Here is a 21,098-nt window from a genome sequence, read left to right as displayed (position 1 = left end):
TGACTCAGCTTCTCTATCCCACCTCTGCCCCCAAGAAAGTTAACCAAGATGCTCTCCCTGAAGCGGCTACTGGGAAACCTAATTGGCTGAATTTCCACAGGTTCACTGTACACCCAACCCCAGGCAGAGTGTACTCAATTGTTCTCTCACTGTTTCAAGAGTGAATATAGGCTGATGGCCAAACTAGAATGTCAGCTTTCCAGGGGCAGGACGGATACTTCTTTAGCTTTCCACTTCAGCATACGGTTGAACATTTGGTAGACTATGCAAATACTACTAATGCATCCTAAAATTATTTTGAAGAAATTTTTTTAGTTGTTTAGTATTTTAAGAAAGAAATGTTGAATTGTCCCTTTAGATGCTTTTCTGTTTTTGTTTATTTAGGAAGTTACAGCAGACCTTACTTGATACATAAACCAAAGAAACCCCCATTAAGTTTTTCACTGTCTGGATTATAAGATGGACTGACAAACCATCTCCAGGAGGGAGGATCTTGCTTTATTTTGCCTTCATTGCAGCACAAAATATTCAATAAATGCTTCACTGCACAGACTCTTCATAAGATGGAGTCAGAGATCTATTTGCTTTACTCTTCCTTTCCCATTTTTCCTCAACCCCCAAACAAAGGCCACATTCTGAAGACATTGGGGAATGCTCACTGCTCAAGAACCAACTGAGGACAGAACCCCAGCATCCCTCTTCTAAACTAAAAACTGACACTATAAAGGAGCAAATTCTCCTCCTTGAAGATCAAAGTTATCTCTCCAGTGAAGAATCCCAAATCATTCTTTAAACCTTCAGTCATTATGTAAACTGAAACCTGGGTGGCACATAATTTTCGAATGACGGATATTCACAACAGAATGTTTATACAACAGACAAAACACTAAACCACAGACTTTACTGGTTAACTTGTAAAATTCACTTTGCACTACTAATTTTAATTTTTCAGTAACTGATACTCCTTTAAAATTTCAGTGATAGGATATGTACTTTGATTCTCCTCATTCAAACACAATGCTCTCATTTATCAAAGCACTAGAAAAGGGAATTTCTTTCTTGGTTTAAAAATTCAGTATTTTGGTTATTTTTAAACCCCATAGTTGAATAACATTCTCTATTGTATTTGTGACTCACCCACAAATGAGATGTCACCATCCACATAAGTGGTAAATAAAACATATTAGAACAGAACTCTAGCTTCAAAGTTCCTTATGATTTAATTTTTTAAAAAAAATAAAGTCTTTCCCTTCAACATTTTGACATCTGGATGTTGCTTTTTTATGGTTTAAACTAAAAAAAAAAAAAAATTTAACTTGGGCTGAGGAGCTATTAATCAAGGTTTTTTCCTCCACATTGTTAAAAGGAGACAGTGTTCCTCGCAAACAAGACGACAGCTCAAAACTTTCCTAGAACTTTCAGGTACTAAAAGTGTTCTCCATTTTTTTTTAATCTTTCTTAGTTCTACATGGACACAATATCTTTATTTGTTTATTTATTTTTATGTGGTACTGAGGATTAAACCCAGTGCCTCACGTGTGCAAGGAAAGCGCTCTGCCACTGAGCCACAACCCCAGTCCATGTTCTCCACTTTGAGTGGGTTGTGGGCTATACAGACGTACACATAAACTATACTCTTAGGATCTCTATATTTTACCAGTTGTAAATAAAAAAGATTCTTTAAACTTTTCCGCAAATGACATTTCAAAGTCGATCGTCAATGTCATGTGTAACTTACAGAATTCATCTCAGACCTAAGGTTTTCAAGACTTAACAGGATCCTAAAGCCAAAGGATATCCCACCAAAAAGTGAAAGAGTCACCTCCCCATTCCTATTATCCTGACATTTCCATCTCAAATATGTTCAAATGGGAACTGCCCAGGATCAGAGGCTCCACTCACCTCAGCTATCTGCGAAGGCATCTTCAGTTTGGTGAGCTTGGCTTCGGCAGGCACTTTTGAGTCTGTTCTTTCAAAGTTCTGTTGCCGGTACTCCTCCGGCAGTGGTTTCAGCTCAGGAGACTCACTTGGAGCCTGATCTTGACCATCCATGGGCCTCACATAAGCTGTGGGCTTCTGCTGCATTGCAACACTTTTTGAGGGGAGGGAGGGGGGTGGAAATGTCTGAGAAGGTGGCTGGGGAGGGGCTACCCCATGGCTGACAACTGCCACCAAACTGTCTTGAGGGGTCTCATTATCATGAACCTTCACCGCCAGGTCCTTGGGAGACTTGGTTGGGCAGTAGCCTTTATTGTTATTGCTACTACTGTGAACCTTGCTGCTTCCTTGCATCCTGGGAAGAGTTTGCTGGTTGGAATGTATAGGTGACAAAGGGGGCACTGGGGAAGGCAAAGAAGAAATCAAGGGAGAGAGCTCCCTTGCTGGAGCCGAGTCTATTGTTAAAGCACAATGGTCTCCATCAGCTCTACGGTCACCTTTTTTGTGATGACTAGAGCTGTATCCCTCCTGTCCGAGACGGTCCTGGATCAGGTGCTGGCTGTCAGGTGGGCCATAGTTTTTGGCATGGAGACTTGGCAATGGTTCCATTCTTGGCTGTGCTATCTTTGGATTGTGGCTAATGTTACCAACAGGAAGTGGTCCGGAGGCGGGAGTGTAAATGGGCTGGTGGTGGATACTGGTATGGAAGGAGTTGGATGGAATGCTGCTCCCCTTGTCAGGAAATAAAGAATATCTCGGTTTTCCCAATCTATTTTCAGAAGCATCCAAGCACTGAGGGTGGGACTTGGTACTAAGGAACTCCTTCACTTCTTCATAATTTCCCAACATGTTCTGTATCCGACTGGACAGCTCATCACCTTTTGCTGTCTGAATAAAAGAAAAGAGCATGGTCAGATACTGGAGGGAATAAGTCTAATGAGAACAATCATTTAATAAACTGCTACATAATACCATTAAGATAAAAATTCTCAATGTCATGTGTAACTTACAGAATTCAATGTGGAGTTTTAACTCATTTCCCATTGCAAAGCCCGTCTTGCACACATATTACTAATTATACAAGACATTACAAAAGAAAACCATAAACTTTGGTAGTTTTAACTAATGATACTCAGAGAATTTTCAGACTTGGTTCCAAAAACAATCTCTAGAAGAAGTTTTCACAATTGTGAACCTTATTTGAATTCAATTACACTGAATCATTTCATCACCAAGCTCAACATTATGATAAATCAGATTTTCACACTCTAGTATACAGTAAATACCTTGTAAGGTTCTCCAAAAAGGGGGATTTTTTCAGGAAATGTCTCCTTCTCTTGGTGAGCTTCCTGGTTGCGTCTCTCTTTCTCTCTAATTCGAAGCAGGTTTCTGTCTTCATTGTACAAGCTATTTCAGATGCCACAAAAAAACAAAAACAATAAAACCTATTAGTATTCAAGTTTTGTCATGCCCATGGTACGCATGTGGAGCAAGATGAGGATAGGTCTAAGGAGAAGAAACGACAGGGATGTGACTTAAGGAAAGTCCCTTAACCCACCCCTAGACTGAGGCTTCAGTCAACTGGCTGTGACCTGTCATCCACTGTCCTGTCTTCTCAATCCCAAGCACCCACTCTAGGCCTCCGTCATGGCTCAGGACCGACTCTAAGACAAACGGTCTTTTATAGGCACTGGGGAACTGAGACAAGAGTAATGATATTTTGACTTTCGGCTTGCAAAATATGGGGTAGAGGCAGAAGCTTTTCATCTGAAGGAATCAGCAGGATGTGAACTTTAAAAAGGCTGTTTTCCTGGATCAGTGTCGTACGTTTTGGAAGATTAAAATCAAAAGGCTTATTTTATAATTAAAAGATTACCAGGCACCCAAAACAGCATTTACCTTATTCTCAGCCCACTCTACTGGGAGTGTCTTGGCATGTAAATCCAAAAAAGACGATTTTTATTTCTTATTTCTAGTGTCAAGGATGAGAAAATCCAATTATAGATGTCAGCTCTACCTAGTGAGAATGTCTTACAAACTGATTGCCCTACTTTAACCATATAAAATATATCTAAATCATCAGCCTTGGCACCAGAGGGGTTAAAATGCACTCACTGAGGAACAGATCACAGAAATGGATTCTGAAAGAAGGGCTATTTTAGCTGTCTCATGAACCAAAGAGGGCCTGCCTCACTGTCAGCAACACAACCAGCTCATGTGATAATAAATAATGAAAATTAGAACTATAAAAAGCCTTTTGTCTTCATAGACTTGCTTCTAGAGAATCCCCTGAATCATTTTTCCCATTGCTATTTAAACAAACAGGAAAATATTCAATTGCCTCGGCTGTGTGCACTACTACAAACTCTAACCTCCCTGGTCCTTCCCTCTCTCTTGACTTAGCTTATTTCCTCTGGCAAAAGCTTGGTGGATTCTTTGGCTCCCCCATATCCCTCAAATTCAGCTTTCCCATGAAAAGAAGCCTGGCCTAAGGCCCTGATTCTCATGTCACTATCCATATTTAAAGTAACATTATTTGATGGCTCCTTTATATTGCAGAATAAACTGAGTCCTTGCTTTGGCATTAAAATTCCCTCATAATCTGGTACAGCTCAATTATGGGGGTACATAACCCCACTGTACCCCCAAAAGGCCTACCATATGCATTCTACTTGATTCCCACAAGTCCGTTTCCCTGTCAGGGCATTCTCTTGCTCTAATGCCCATCCAGACCTTTACTGAAAGATAAGCAATTCTTCCAGGACCAACTTAGCTAGGAAGTAGGACTGTCCAAAACACCACTTCTATATTCCAGTCACACAAGACTACTCCCTGCTTCTCAGTGATATCCTAGATGTTGATGGTTTCATTCTAATCGTGAAAATTTCTATGGCTTCTCTTTCAACCTCACATCCCCAGCCCCAATTGTCGGCTTCCAGAAGATCTCTGGAAATATTCGAATGTCACCCACTCCAAAGGCTTCCTCACATTCACCAAGTGTGTGCTTGCTGGACAGGTCATTGGTTACCTCTTCTTCCCCACTTTTCCCTAGAACATGAACTTCAGTAGAATAGAACCTCTTGTTCTGCATAACCTCCTCCTGGTTCTAAGGCATGATACTTTGCATAGAAGTTAATCATTAAATATTTTTAAATAAAAAAGGCAGCCACTGTGCTTTCAGTGCTGTTGTTGTTGTCATTGTTGTCATTTTAATAAAATTACTTGCAACTTTTTTCTTAAACTCTGGAAAACACACAATTTTCTTAAAAAAAAATAGAGCCGTGTAACTAAAAAGAACATAAATAAATAAATAAACTAATTAATTAGAGCTATTTTAAAGACTGCTAGTACCACAGTCTTTCAATCTAAAAGTGGGGAGAACTAAGCTACCTGATTAAATTTGATAGATAGGATACTGTCAAAAATCATCTGCTTAGACCATTACTCCTTAGAAGACAGATATTGCAATTTTAGATTTTAACAGAACTCATAATTACAAAGGTAACTATTTAGGATAGTGAACATACTGAGAGAAAATAAATTAGAACTGACTGGAATCTTTTCTAATTGAGTCTGGATGTCACATGCTTTGGATATTTAGACTTAGGTCTGATTGACAGTAGCACAATGGACTTGACCACTCAAGGATCCCTTTCAATTATTTAATGATTTTGCTTATTCTTCTTGTTGTTTCAAGAGGTGACATACATTAGCATACAGCTGCATAAGCTACTTGAGAGTGCTGATCAGAACATAATTTTTTTTTTCCTTTACACTTGTCTTTCAGCCACTTTGGGTCAATTTGCAGGAAGTGGTGATGTATGCAACTATACTCTGGAGCCACTTGAAACTCCCAAGAGCCTTTCCTGAAAAACTGCCCTGTGCACCACGCCCTGCACCTTGCTGAGGTCAGGCCAAGCTGCACGGGTGGTTAAGCAGGAGCTTACCAAGGGCCCCAGCTCAGCTGTGCTCACCAGCAGGGGAGTTGTTTTCTCCCCCTTCTGTTACTGCTAGTTTCAGCCCTGGAGTCCCTAGAGCTTTATTTGCTCCTCAGTGTTCACAGCTTTTGGCTCTGCTTTGAAGGGCAGTGTTATGGTCACTTCTGAGCAGTCTCTACTTTTGTCTCAGAAAAGAGAACCTCAGACAGCAAAATTCTCACTGGGGAACTAAAAAGTGAGGGTGTGAATAGTAGTCCCTCAACTAAGGCTGCTCGGAGGTCCTTGTTTAATTTCCACTTTATTCTATACTCAACTGTACTTAAACAAAATGACACTAGTTTGCAATCACTAGAATATTTCTAAATCCATCAGCTCGGTCTTGTGTCAGCCTCATCTCAGGATCAGTTAGGTTTCAACGTACTTCTGGTTTTTCATTCCAAAATAATGAAAACTGTTACAGAAATAACCAGAAAAAAAAAAGCAATTAGGCTGTTCTTTCATAAAATGCCTAACACTGGGCTTATTACTATGTGATTCTAAAATCAAGGGGCCTCCCACAGAAGAAATCCTATTAAGTTAAGGATTCTGGTTAATTAAGGTTTTACTTCATTTGTTTCAAAAAAATTAAAATCCACACCAAGATCTTATTGGCAAACATATGCAATACTCTGCCAATTTTAAAGCAAACTATGATTTTGTTTTGTTTTGGTTTTGGTTTTAATTCACTCTCACTCTTCAACTGAAAAGCCTGTAAATAGTGAGGGAAATCAAAACACAATGCATGTTACTTCTAGGATGAATCTTATGAGGCTGGGACTTTGTAAGACTCTCACTCATGCCCTCTGGGGCAACATCCTTTTGGGCCTCACTCACCAAGGCTCCTGGGCAGGACAGAGGAAGGCCAAAGAGGCAGGAAGTTCACAGAGGTGCATGGGGGAAGCTGTGAACCCTGGCTGTGGGTTGCCTCCTTTCTCCTTGCAACTGACAGGCCTTTGCCAGTTGTACTGACTGGACTTATGGTTTGTTCCACTTTATACTTAAAACAAATCTGAAATGGCTGAGGGAAGAGTCTTTAAAAAAAATTCCCAGGCAAAAATTTTTCAGAAATATTTCCCTTTTTATGGTTCCATTTGGAAAAGAAAGGCAATGTAACTTTTTTTTTTTCAGTTGTAGATGGACACACAATATCTTTAAGTAGTGTTGAGAATCGAACCCAATGCTTCATATAGGCAAGGCAAGCGCCTTACCAGTGAGCTACAGCCCCAGTTGGGTAACGTAACTTTTTAAACAACACAAACAATTCATAGCATGAGTAAACTTTTGTTTCGCCTATAATATATCCTGGTTCTCAAAACAAGGTATAAGCAAAGAGTGGGCAGGGGGAAAAATGTTAAATAAGGGGATTTTCAGGAAGCAGCAAAAATATTGGACATGATTCACAAACTCTGTAATTACCCTTGAATAATTACAAGTTAACTATCACTTTAATGAAAGGTGGCTTTTCCCCCACTGTGTTGGGGGAAAAAATGCATTTTCACTCTCAGACACACACAGGATAACCTCATCCCAACATCAGCCTGGTGAGAAGTTCTCACTGATCCACACATAATACAGTGAGTTACCAGCTCTCCTGGCTGGCATCTGCAAGGCATTTTGCATTAAAGAGGTTCTCCACCTTGAGTGAACAGAGTCACGTGAAAGGCTTGTGAAAACAGACCACCAAGAACCACAGTTTCCGTTCAGCAGTTTGAAGGTGGGGCCTGAGACTGGTATGGTGAACGACTTTTCTGGGTGGTTTTGAGGGGTACAATGGAGTTCACACTGATGGGAGCTGACCTCAAAGCAACACACTCAGGTGATTAGCAGCCTGCCAAGGACTATCAACTTTGGGGCTGATCCTCAGTCTGTATCCTGCTTAGTTTGCACAACCACCCTGTGACAGTGGGATTGTGACCCCCATTTTCCAAGTGAAAAATAAGGCTCAAGGAGTGACTTCTTTATAACTATAGGCCTGATGGTCCCAATGCCTGGCAACAAAGTGTGTGCTCTCAATCACAGTTCTGGAAGCAGAACTTTCCAACGTTGTTAGACAGGTCTACAACAACAGAAGATGTGCTCACTTAGAGCCACTCATAATTCCTTAGTCTCAAGGAGGTACATGCTGATAAGTCAGGATCGTCCCAGCCAGCAGAACAAGCTCAAAGCCACAAAACGGATATCTGCTAAATGTGTCCACACAGGTCTGACCTTGTCTAAGGACCTCACAGAAGGCCCTTAGAAAGAGGGAGAGCAGCCAGGCATGGTGGCACACGTCTGTAATACCAGCAGCTCAGGAGGCTGAGACAGGAGGGTCGCAAGTTCAAAGCCAGCCTTAGCAACAGCAAGTGCTAAGCTACTCAATGAGACCCTGTCTCTAAGTAAAATACAAAATAGGGCTGGGAATGTGGCTCAGTGGTCGAGTGCCTCTGAATGTAAAAAAGGGGTGGGGTGGGGGTGGATATAGTCAACAACATGTAGTTGCTCTTGAAGATATAAAAACTGTACTATAATTCTTATTTTAGAGCCTTTTTAAAACTTATAGATTTGAGGTCACTCGCCCCATAATAACTTTTGAGTTCACAAGTCATCTCTAATATGTTAAGAGATTCCACGTTAATTTCTTTCAAGGAGAGGTTATAAATACACCTGCACCAAAGTAGCCATAATATGCTAGCCATAATATGCAACATCAGGCATGCTCCCATTAACTTCTGGCTAGCTGATCTAGGCCATGTTCCTAGGGCCTTGATGCCACCTTTCTGATCAGCCCAGGAGTCCCCACCTGGGGAGAAAAAAAACATGAAGTTACTTGGTAGTTGGAAGCAGCTGACTGCCTTCAAATACAAGAACATGTGCTAAAATGCCCCTGGGTAGGGAGAGGGTACAAAGCCTGACCACCCCCACAGACATCCAAGAATTCTACCAGATGTTTTCAAAAATATTTTTAGATAGGGAATAACTTCCAGCAGCCAAGTTTTTACATTTAGATCATATGCCGTCTGGCATCTTTAAGGTTCAACATGATGCATCAAAAAGATTGCTGGCCATGGTGGCACGTGCCTGTAATTCCAGCTACTCAGGAGGCTGCAGCTGGAGGGTGGCAAGTTCAAGCCCAGGCTGGGGAGCAGAGCAAGAACCCACCTCAAAACCAGAAAAACTCCACATGAATGCATCAAACCACTGCCTCCACAGTTTTTATTTTTAAATTAAGTGAATAGCTACAGAGACCCTACAGGAAACCACAGGCTTCAGTTTCCAATGTGTGGTGACAGCCCAGTCACAGGGGAAGACTCACCCTGCAGAACACAAATGCAAGCCCACTGAGGTGGACTGTGCCACAGATGTTCTCAGCGACAGAGTTCCCCACTCTGACTCAGCACAGAAGCCTGAATGAAGCTTCAGAAACCTAAAACAGGTCAGGATCCTTTCACTTTTGGAAAGGTGATGAAAATCCTGAGAAATTCAAAGCTGCTGGTTCAGTCCCTAAGTACTCAATTCAATACACCCCATGCTGGGGCAAGTTTACTTTGACTTTTCAAATTCTCCTCTTGGAGGCCTGGAATGTGTTATGGAGGTGTTAAAATGCTGTGATAAAATGAAAGCTATCACAACTCTGTAAGGATTAGTGAGAGAGATTCCTTTTTCTCTTTCCTTTGAACTACAAAAGGAAATACCATAAGTGGATGAGGAAAGATGGTAACAGAAAGGCCCTGGTTGGACTTGAGCCCTGGGGCAGGCAGTAAGCCTGCTCTGGGATCAGCTGGCCGAAGCACCTTCTCCCAGGCCAGACCCACAGGCCCTCTGCTAAACTAGGTTAGTCATGCAAGATCACTGAATGCCATTCCGTGCTTCCATAGCAACTGGCAGCCCACAGGGCTTGCTGTGCACAGCTGACTGCCCATTTATCACCCCTGACTGGTCACTTCATATCGTCCTTCCTCGGAAAGATGTCGCCAACTCCCTCTAGAGTTCACGTTTAAAATTTTAATTCTCCCTGGGAGAATCCAGGGTAATTTTTCCTATGTATTTATCTGGGTAGGCATGGAGGAGACATATAAAGCAACACATAAAACTCACAAAAGTTGGGCGACATTTATTTAGACAAAGATGAGCTTTGTATATACATCACAACAAGATGGAAGGAAAAGGACTAGATTCTTGAATTCTTACTCAAAAGGCAAGTCACTTTCAGATACTTAAGCTCATCTTTTGGCCCCTTTGGCCCTTTGGTTCCATGTTTTTCTACTGCTACCATCCAACATGTGGGACACATTTTTCACATACTTTTAAGTACAATTTTAGTTTGCCATTAAACGATGTCTCTCCAAATATAATTCAAATGTGTGCAGAGTGGCTCCATGTATGAAGGCAGAATAAATGTGCCTTCAAAGAATAAAGAATTTTTTCCCTCTCACTTTTATGCACGTGAAAGAATTTACAGCAGCCTTTCTCATTAAAAAAATAAAAATAAAAATCTGCTAAGTGTTCCAAGATTTTTACTCTTAATATCTCCTAAAACACAACAAACAAAGGAAAAAAATCAGGGACTTAACCCTAAAATATAAAGTCTTACAACCAGATTTTGTATAAAATATATAAGCCATGTATGTGCAATGACAAAATAACATTATATCAGTTGTTTTCCTGGAGAAGAGCCCAGGGGATCATCTCACATCTCACATATTAGCACTGTCTGCTACTCAACTCTTCCTATCACAGAAGGCTCAGCTTTATTAGAATTGATTATAATACTTGAAAAATAGTTTTGGAGTGACCTCATTTTGCAAATTTTAATCAAAACTTGAAAATACTACTCCCATAACCTTTACCCATCCACTCTCCTCAAGAGGGTAATACTAATGCTGAAATTTATATTCTTTCTCATCCATAAATTCTCTCCAGGATTCAGTGCCAATTAGATATTTTCCATATCTTGAATACTGAAAGTTTTAAACTGAGACAGACTCTACCTAGGCAAACCTGAATAAAAGTAAGTCACATCAATTCTAATGAGGCATCATGTTCATTCACCTTTCAAAATGAACCTGCCAGGATTTTCTGTGTGCATGCTAACGTGAACGGCTCGGGAAGCCTGAGGCAGGAGGATCATGAGTTCAAAGCCAGTCTTAGCAACAGCAAGGCATTAAGCAACTCAGTGAGACCGTATCTCTAAACAAAATACAAAATAGAGCTGGGAATGTGGCTCAGTGGTCAAGTGCCTCTGAATTCAATCCCTGATACAAGAAAAAAAAAAAAAAAAACTATAAGTAGACATCTGAGATTAGGCCGAAGGAGGTAAATCAGTAATGTGGTTTAGGGAACATTGTGTTAACATTGAGTCGTAATATTCTTTTCACAACAATATTTATTACTTTGGTGGTCAGAAGTTCCAATTAAAAAGCAAAGATCTCATGGAGCTGGGGTTGTGGCTCAGTGTTAGAATGCTTGCCTAGCACGTGCAAGGACCTGGGTTCAATCCCCAGCACCACATAAAAATAAATAAAATAAAGGTATTAACAACTACAACTAATATATATATATATATATATATGAAGCAAACACCTCATATACATATAGAACAAGAGTAAAGAAACATTGGGATATTGATCATTTCTGCAGTAGCTCTTGTTAGGAGTTCTGAAAACTGGACTCAGTCTAACATTGTCACCATATAGTTTCAGACCCATCTGCACAAAGCAGAACCTAACTGCCCACAGTGTATAAGAGAATATGGTCCAAAGTTCAGACACCAGATAGCATGAGCTCATGTTTTTCAATTAGGGTAGTCAGTGCAACCCATTCACATATCTTTAGAGATCATATATTTTAGGAGAAATTTTTAACCAACAGATAAAAAAGGACAGAACTTCTCTTCCTCAATTGTTTTTTAAAGGGGAGTACAGAAAACTGACTGCGGAGGTACAACTCCAAAACGAACAATAAGTGTAAAGAGAAAGGAGACAAGTGAGCCAAGTTATCCCCAGTTACAATGCAGGAAAATTTTTTACTTCTAAACATATTTAAAGTAAAAAACTAGGGTTGGGTATATAGCTCAGTTGGTAGAGTGCTTGCCTCGCATGCACAAAGCAATAGGTTCAATCCCCAGCACCACAAAAAAAAAAAAAAGTAAAAAACTAGTACTGACTGAGCAAGGTCAACACGAAAATAGAGCAATTATACAACCCATACCAGTGAAATCACTTCTGACCTAGGGGTTAATGTGGTTTTCATATTACATGAAATATGAACATATTAATGTTATTCAAAAGTTTCAGAAAATTCAGTCTCTAAATTAAAGTATTTAAACTGTTCCCTCAACTACTGAGAGTACTAACCTGTAGTCCATTGAAGGAATATGCAAAAAATACACCCCCCAACCCATGATGGCAACAGATAAAAACCTGTCTCCTAACTAGTTATTTCTGTCTCCCCCTTTGGTTATTTAAAGGTCCCTGGTGATCAGAGCCACCTCTGACCGCCTGCCTTGTTGGCACTGCTCATTTGGCACCAATCAGAAATATGAGCAGAGCCAGTAGCTCTTCCCCTGCAAGTCTGGCCTGTACTAGGATCAATCGGAGCACTTGCCTCATTAACATGCCAGTCTTCTCACATACTCAACTGACCATGAAGGACCACATCACATACCCATAAAATAATGAGGCTGCTGAAAATTCGGTCTCATTACAGCCACAAATATCCTGTGATCACAAACTAAGAAAGAATGCAGGCAAGCAAGCTTAAAGTCTCTCTCTTTTGATTTTAATGTCTACTTCATTTAATTCACCTCTCCCCAACTTTAAAAAAAAAAGTTTTGAGTATTAAATCTATTACACATCCAAAATTCAAGTGAAGAGTTGTGTGAATTTTCTCACTTCCACTAGATCTGGTTAGAGCGCCTCTTTTTGGGGATTCTACCTCTGCACAGTAACCTCACTGATCTTTCTAAAAACCATGAATCTGATCTTGCGACCCCTCCTGCCTACAGGACTGCAGCTCCGGGTGGTATCTAAGGAACACCCTCACCACCAGCCTCTGCTTGCCAATCCCTCTTCTGGAGTCAGAGTTTACTCTCTGCATAGGCCTCACCTATGCACCCTGGCAGCCCAGGAAGCTGAGAGACTGAGAAGCCCAGCCCTCCTCTCTACCAGGTCCCCAATGAACTCCTAACCTGTCTTCCAAAGGTCTTCCTGGGTACCACCACCTCTATCTCAGGGCTATACCCTGATCTGTTTACATTTGCCCAAACTAGATGAACTCTAGATGTTCCTTATCAGTGAGCTCCTTGAGGGCAAGGACTGTCCCTTGAAGGCACAGTGCCTTGCACAATATTTAGCAAAGTCAAGTTTACTATGGATCTTTGTCTGGAACAATAAATACTCTATTCAAATGATCCAGGATTCTGAATTCTGCCAGTCTATTAATTGGTGGCAAAATGTGATTCACTGTCTGATATATAAAACCAATTTCACCAGACTGCTTTGCCCATCAAATGACTCAAACCTAGAAGGAAGCTGACATCACCCCTTCCCAGATCAGCCAAGAAAGTAGCCTCAGCTGACACCATGTGTTTATCAGTTAATGTCACAGGTCTGAATCTTCAGTTCACCAGACTTATTAGTCGGTCATAAAACTATACTACACAGAAAAGGAAGAGAAAAGATGAGGTGTTTGGGGTAACATCTACAGTTAATACTTGACTCTTTAATCAATGGACTCAAATAATTTTTAAAAGTTATCTGTAGGACTAAAACCTTAAAAACAAAGCTCACAAAGAAAAGACCGTGACGCAGCACAGGGGAAAACACACAAGTAAATAAAGGATCCAGAGCAATATTTTAAAGCGCAAACCAGATTAAGTCACTTCTTGCACAGCCAAAAGCCCACTATAGGTTTCCCAGAGCTTTCAAAATGAAATCCAGAGGCCTAGCCTACATAGCTCCATTCTCGGGATCCTTCCCCTTAATTATCACCTCCCAGACATGTCCAATTCCCCTACCCTCCTTCCACTACTGGCCACACTGGCCTTCTTTTCAGGCCTGAACAGGTCAAGCTGTGAGCTGCTGATCCCTGTCCTAGAGCTGAGGACTGCTGGCTCACTTGTGTCACTAACAGCTAGGTTAAGTATGGGCTCCTCAGCCACATGGCTGCTTCACCCCACTAGCAGGTGCTCCCTGCTAACGATTCACCTTGCTTTATCTTCAGTCACTAACTAAAATTATCTTGTCTACTCACTTATCTGCTCAATTATGCTCCTCACACCCACCCTCAGGAAGAATGCAGGCTACTTAAAGTCAGCCACTAGTCCCTCCTGCCTCTCGGGATCTACCCTACACACACTCATAGACATAACACTGGTGTAATGGGTGTGATTCTGCACACCTGCTCTACATGCAGACCCAGAGCCTCAAGTTATAGTTCTTCACATTAAAAAAAAAAAAAATACACACACACACACACACACATTTTGAAGTTAAGCATTATCAAAAGATAATAATATTTAAAACTAGGCAATTATCAATGATATTCTCTAAATAACTTATTAATACATCAACAGATTTTCAAGTTATATAAAGAAAACAGGAGAAAAACAAATCATTCCCAAATTAATCTTGTGTATCAGGAGACTGCTGAAATGTCCCCAAGGGGGTTTTGAAACAGCAACTCTCCTCTCAAGAAATTACACAGGAGCAAGTTTTTTGGTGTTAAGAAAAAACAACCTCTAACTCTACAATTCATAAGAGATCAAATACACTAAACAGATTCCACCCCCCGCCCCCCAACGTTTTAAGATAACTCAAAACATATGCCAGATGAGTGAGGTACGTTCTGTGGACAGCTTAGAAAACAACGCAGGATCTACCACTGCAAAAGGAAGCGTCCCTCCCAATCACTGAACTCTAACACATTCCAGAGAACCCACTGCACCATGCACAATAAGGAGAACTGTTTGAAACCGGGCCAATGTACCAAGCACTGCTCCAGCCAGAACGAATGCTGAGCACTGAGACTTGCTAACCAGCTGCAAAAGGCAACAGGAAAGGCCTCCACCAGGAAAATGAAAGGAAAAGCCATGACAGTATTGATAAGAGCCATGAGGGGACAATGGGATTATAAGGAAACTGGCAAGATACAATTTATTCCTCTAAATAATGGAGTATTAAGAAACATTTGTTCTTTAAATGAGTACAGAGAGAACCATCCACACATTTTTTTTTCAATTAAATAAACCAAAAAAAAAAAAAAAAAAACCAAAAACACACACACACACAAAAAAAAAAAACCCAAAAACTATAGAGCTACTCTTTCCCCACTCAGTAAGCTCATTCCATCATGGAAGAGTCCATCTAAAACTAAATTCAGGATCCTCCATCCCCCAGTCAACACAAAAAAGTCTAGAACCTCATTAAACAGGCTGCTGTGGAGAGAAACTTTCTAGGAGTGTTTTTCAGGCCCCTAGCAGACCAAGGGACATGACACAAAGCAGATCTCTAACCTTATTTGCATTTTACACAAAGCAGACAACAAAAATAGATGCATAAATTGTTGATATAAATGTTTTTAAAGAATTGTCAGCATCTCTTCACAACTTGATTTCTATTTATCTCTCCCTTTGGTAATTTAATTACACACGCCACACTTGTTTCCACAGAGAGAAAGTTTAATGTCATAAAAACTAGGGGCAGTTTCTATTCCATTCCATACCACAGACATTTCAAGTAGGAAGAACAGGGAGATTATTATAGGAGAGGAGAGCTGGAAACGTGTTGGTATTTTATATGGCAACAAGCAACAATTACACGTCTCTAAATATTCTCATTTTCATCCTAACCCAGCTCACCTCCTACCACTCGCTATAATTGGCATCTCCTTAAAGCTAAACAGTAAGTCATTGTTTTTCTGGAGAAGTCAGTCTCCATTTGACCTCTGCTACATGGTGTTGTGAGACTTACAAAGCTTGTCAGGATTCTTTGGGCTGGACTTTGGCCCAGCCATCAACATTTATATGCAGAATATATCATCCTTTACCCATTAGCACCAACAGGCAATTCACTTGACTAAAACAAAGGGAATTTATCAATCTTAATAAAGCACGCCTCCACCTTCTGGAACACTAAGAAACCAAAATCTAAAAGTTCAATTAATTAAAAAAGAAAAAAAGGTACACTTAGGGATTTTTAAAGATTGTGTCCTTGATAAAGCTTTAAAATGTTCCTTTTTCCCTCCCCTTTATTTTTGCAGAGCTGGGAACTGAACCCAGAACCTTGGTCATGCTAGGCAAGCATTCTACCACTGGAAGAGTCACATCCCCAGCGCCAAAATGTTCATTTGCAGTCTCTGAAAATCAGATGCTAATATACCCATTGTAAGTAAACAATAAGCAAATGTTCAAAACAAACAAGTATATACTTTATATTTTACAAGGCCTCTAATTATAAAACAGTTTCTTCTAAGAGAATTGCATTTCGAATATCATTCACTTAAATATATTTAACAGCACAAACACATTTATCTGTGGAAACGTGCTGGTATTTTATATGGCACCAAGCAACAATTTCTTATAAACAAACACTGAAGCCTCACAGAATAAAAACAGAAAATCCACTTATTTCCAGCAAATATTGACTCCTTACATGCTAGATCTAAGGATCAAAAAAGATTCTACAATCTAGACTGATACACGAAGGGAAAAAATGCTAAGGGTGACTGCAAAGGTGGGGTACAAATGTTAATGTACTAAGAGGAAAAAAAAACAGGAACTCTAAATGGAGGAGCCTGGGGTGACTGAATTCAGTGCAGTGACATCTGAGCTGAGTCTTGAAGGATAAGCAGAGTTCCTAAGAGGGAAAGGGGCCCCACACCACACTGTGGAGGAGCAATTACCACAGGGAGGTGTCTACACACACCCATCTCACCCCTCTCCCCAACTTTCTCTTCGGAAAGTTATCCCTGATAACTTGTGAGGATGATCACTGCTTGTAGCCACCCGCTACATGGAGCTGGCAGAACCCTCAATTATCTTCCAGTGCAGCAATCCCCCCACAAATGGCCTGTAGGCTTCCTTCAGCCTGACAAAATGATCTCAAATTACTGTGCACATGGAACACTATCTCTTTTAGGAAATGAGCAGAGGGTAGATATCAGAGTTGAGAATGCAGATGGAATTACATAAAGCCTCAGATGATCAGACAAAACCAATCACTATTCCCTGGCCCTTTTCCTCCTCACTGTCCAAAAGAGGCCCTCTCTGGGCAGTGTGAACCGCTCAGAGCTAGGTCTCCACAGGGTCACCCAAAACCTGCTATGCAAATTCTGGCCTGACTTCCTAATTCAAATGATTTTACACCATTTTAACACCTCTAGACATCATTCTGTTTGCTAAGTCAGCATTCACAATTCTACAGACTGAGAAAAAAAATGTTCAATAATAAACTTAAATATCATAATTCATAGGAAAGATGGTGGAATGTGACGGACATCATTACCTCAGGTACATGTATGACTGCAGATCCTAAAGAACTTACTAGAAAAGATTTTGTAGGGCTTACGTTCAATCCCCAGCATCACAAAAAAAAAAAAAAAAAAGGGTTAGGGGGTGGTTTAAAGTTCCCTTGGAGGTCTTTCATTTTAAAAACAGTAGAGACTGCTTTCGAAGTCATTTCTTCTGGAATAAGAGGTGTTTTGATAACATCAGTTTCCCCATATCCACTTTCCTGACTTGAGGGGAAAAAGATAAAAATCTCCCCACTTATCCTTATCTCATTTAAATGCCTGTCCCACTTATCCCAAAAGATGAGTATACAGTGATGTGTGATGGGAAATGTGCCAAACTGGCACCCCCTTTGGTTCTAATGCCACTCACTGTGTGATGTTAGGAACCCACTTCCCCATCTCCAAAATGGTACCTGGCCTGCAGATCAAGAGCCTCCAAGGTGTTGTGAAGTGAGCGAGTACAGAAGATCCACAAGGCATAAAACCAGTCCACTCACTGATTATGGCTACATGTGAATAATGGATTTTGTACTAAAATTCTTCACAATTTTAGAATGAAATAAATGGAAAGGATAGGATACAAGAGAGATAGCAGAGCTTAAGAAAACATTAGGAGATACTGTCATGTATAATTAATTAGAACAAATTAAAAAATAAAATAGAACAAAAGAAACAAAACATTAGAAGAAACAGATTAAACTCCCAAGGCATAGTGAGTCCATCCAACATCCCCCAAGATATCTACCCCACCAGCGGGTGTGGCTTTTGGAAAATATGAAGAGTTAAGGCAGTGGCTGCTATTAAAGGTCAGAATTTACTATTTCCCAAATGCCCCGATTCTATGAAAATCTGGCAGGAGATTGCATCACTAGATTTGAATACCTTTATTTAAAGAAAAGGACATCTGTCAGGTTGTCAGTAAAAGGAGGAAACAGATTGACAGCCTTCGTAAAATTAAACCTCCAACTTCAAATGGAAGTAGAGTGAACCTCATATTCTTATTTACTCCTTGTACTTCAAAAACCTGTACAGAATAATTTAACTAAAATAAATAAATAAATACTATGATTCAAATAAACAAACAACAGCAATAAATAAATAAATAAATAGATAGATAGATAAATAAATAAATAAATAAAAACCCGTGCAGTGAGCCAGGCATGGTGGCTGGCACACATCTGTAATCCCAGGGGCTCAGGAGGCTGAGGCAGGAGGATATGATGTTCAAAGCCAGTTCAAAGCCAGCCTCAGCAAAAGCAAAGCGCTGAGCAACTCTAAATAAAATACAAAATAGGACTGGGGATATGGCTCAATGGTGGAGTGCCCCCGAGTTCAATTCCTGGTACTCCATCTCTTACAAAAAAAAAAAAAAAAAATTAAAGGGCTAGGGATATGACTCAGTGTAAAGCACCCTTGGGTTCAAACCGTGGCACCCAAACAAACAAACAAACCTGTACAGTGGAGACCTCTTACTAATAAAGGTAGTTAGTTACTCACCAACTACCCGCAGAGACTCTCAGCTACTCCATTACAATAAAGTAGCCGAGAAAGGCTGGAGTATTTACATTACATTTTACCCAAAGTTGGAAGGATAACAAAATAGAAAGAAGTAGGTAACAGCAACCAAGTAATTTTCCTGACAAATGACAACTTGCCCAACTTTAGTTTGGGGCCCTGGTCATCTATAGATACACAATCATGTTACCTGGAAGGATATCCAGTCATTCTCAGTTTCTCTTATCCTGACCCTTCAAAGGGTCCCGAGAACAGAAATAAAAGACCCTACATGATGATAGGTACCAACTAAGGCCATCTATGTTAGGGGAACCCTGCCAGCCTGTTCACCACTTCAACAGCATAATCCCAGAAAAAAACACAATCCAATTATTTCAGCACTTATCTAATAAATGCACTCTTAAAACAGCAGGGGCTGGTTGAGTTCTATTCTGTCACATGCTTTTTACTGTTACATAAAATTAGGGAGGTTCTGGAGAATGAACAGAAGTCTTTATTGACAAGGTCTTCACTGGGGGAAGTGTTCGTGCCCCAAAAATCATCTCTAATGACTGTGGTATTTGCTTGTTTTAAAGAAAGCAGTTATTATATCCCCAGTCAAAGAAGAAATATTAATTATTATAGTCATAGGAAAGTTATTTTTAAAACAATGTTCAGGATATCTTAGGTGGGTCAAAAATCATAATAACTTAATAAAAATCCAGAAAATTCTCAGTAAGAGAGAACCTAGGTAGAAGAATAGTACCTTAATCTAAGGGTTCTTGGGTGGGAACTCAAGGAATCACCCACATACTCTCTACAAACTGACACATTATGAAGCACATACAACTCACTTTGTGGTTTTTTAAAAACAGAAATGATAGTATGAGTGGAGGAAAAATAAAGTAGGTATGTGTACATTTACTCATCTTTTAATCATCTTCCCACCTACCCACCAAAAAAATCACCCTAAGAATAGCTCCATGTCTGCCTTGGAGTTTGAGTTACATAGATGGATGTACTGTCACAACATTCCAGTACACTTAAGGTTTGTGCCTTTCTTTGCATATTTTATGGAAGAAGAAAAAAGCTGCAAAACTGCACTTTAGTTCATGATATACAAGCTGAAGTATTTAGGAAAAAGCAGTTGATATTTGCATTTATAGAAGCAAAAAAAAAAAAGCAGATTCTTGGGTGGCTCCAATAATGAAGCAAATAAATATATGGTAACACAAGTAAAATAGAATGATAATAGTTACAATCTGGGATGAAGTTTTTGACCATGCTATTCATTCCCCTTTTCTTGAAAGGTACTTGAAAATTTTACTGTAACATTAGGGAAAAAACAAGAATAAACTACTGTTTGGTCAGAGATCTTTCTATCAGATCCTCCTCTGGGCCACCTAAAGGGCGTCCCGTTAAATCTCATGTTTTATCAGAAAGGAGTGATTTGGAAGCACAAATGGATCTATCAGATGGTGTAGCAGATCAATGAAAGGAAAGAGAGTAGGGTGGCCCTCAACTTGCAAGATGGCTGTGGGAGAACTGAACAACAGAAGCGTGCATGTGTGTATATGAGTGTGCCCATCAAACAAAACTAGGGTCCTTGCCTAACTCCTTGAACAGATTGCTGTGGCTTCTGCTTTTGGCTCTACTGGGCAACAAGTGATCCAGTAGAGACACATTCCCACCTGCAAAGTTTTCAGAGCAAACTCCTTAGCAGCCACTGTGAAGATTTAATGACCTTCCCCTGGTGCCTCCCCCAATCCTCATTGGGGAATTCTTTCAAAATCTTCATTCTTTTAAAATTCATTACTTTTCCCTACTTGGGAATTAAATTGTTTGTGAGGCTTCAGAAAACTAGTCTTCTCTGATTCTTGTCTTGTTTCTTCATGTACTGATTTAGTGCCTATGCAGAAAGCAGCACAATTACATTTCCTTCTTCATATTTCCAAGTGTTTTTCCTGCAAGTCCTTCCCCACAAAATTACCAAACCAGAGAGCTGTGGGTTTTTAAAAGCATTTCATATAATAAATCTGTAATGCAATAGGTGATGGTTTTCTTATAAGGATCAATCTCTCTTTTGCATGATTTCTTGCACTTAGTTCAAAAAGACTGCTGCCATCAACCTGGTACCCAAAGATGTGCTGAGGCACCACTACTCAGAAGTCTTTCTTTGCTCCTGCAGAGGTTCCCTGT

General features: G+C 40.2%; 1 pseudogene across 1 annotated transcript in view; it reads right to left on the bottom strand.

The window, feature by feature from the left end:
- Positions 1-1,835: 1,835 nt before the first annotated feature.
- Positions 1,836-21,098, bottom strand: part of LOC144257268 (AF4/FMR2 family member 1-like) — a 99,046-nt pseudogene continuing 79,783 nt past the window's right edge. The window contains exons 3-4 of the transcript XR_013344412.1: positions 3,225-3,345; positions 1,836-2,826 (exon numbers count right to left, since the gene is read on the bottom strand). The product of XR_013344412.1 is annotated as an AF4/FMR2 family member 1-like (transcript). The remainder of the gene's footprint in view (positions 2,827-3,224; positions 3,346-21,098) is intronic.

The sequence above is a fragment of the Urocitellus parryii genome, chromosome 10 (assembly GCF_045843805.1).
Source record: "Urocitellus parryii isolate mUroPar1 chromosome 10, mUroPar1.hap1, whole genome shotgun sequence".
NCBI lineage: Eukaryota > Metazoa > Chordata > Mammalia > Rodentia > Sciuridae > Urocitellus > Urocitellus parryii.
The sequence above is the reverse complement of the archived record's forward strand: the minus strand, read 5'-3'. Positions and strand labels throughout refer to the sequence as shown.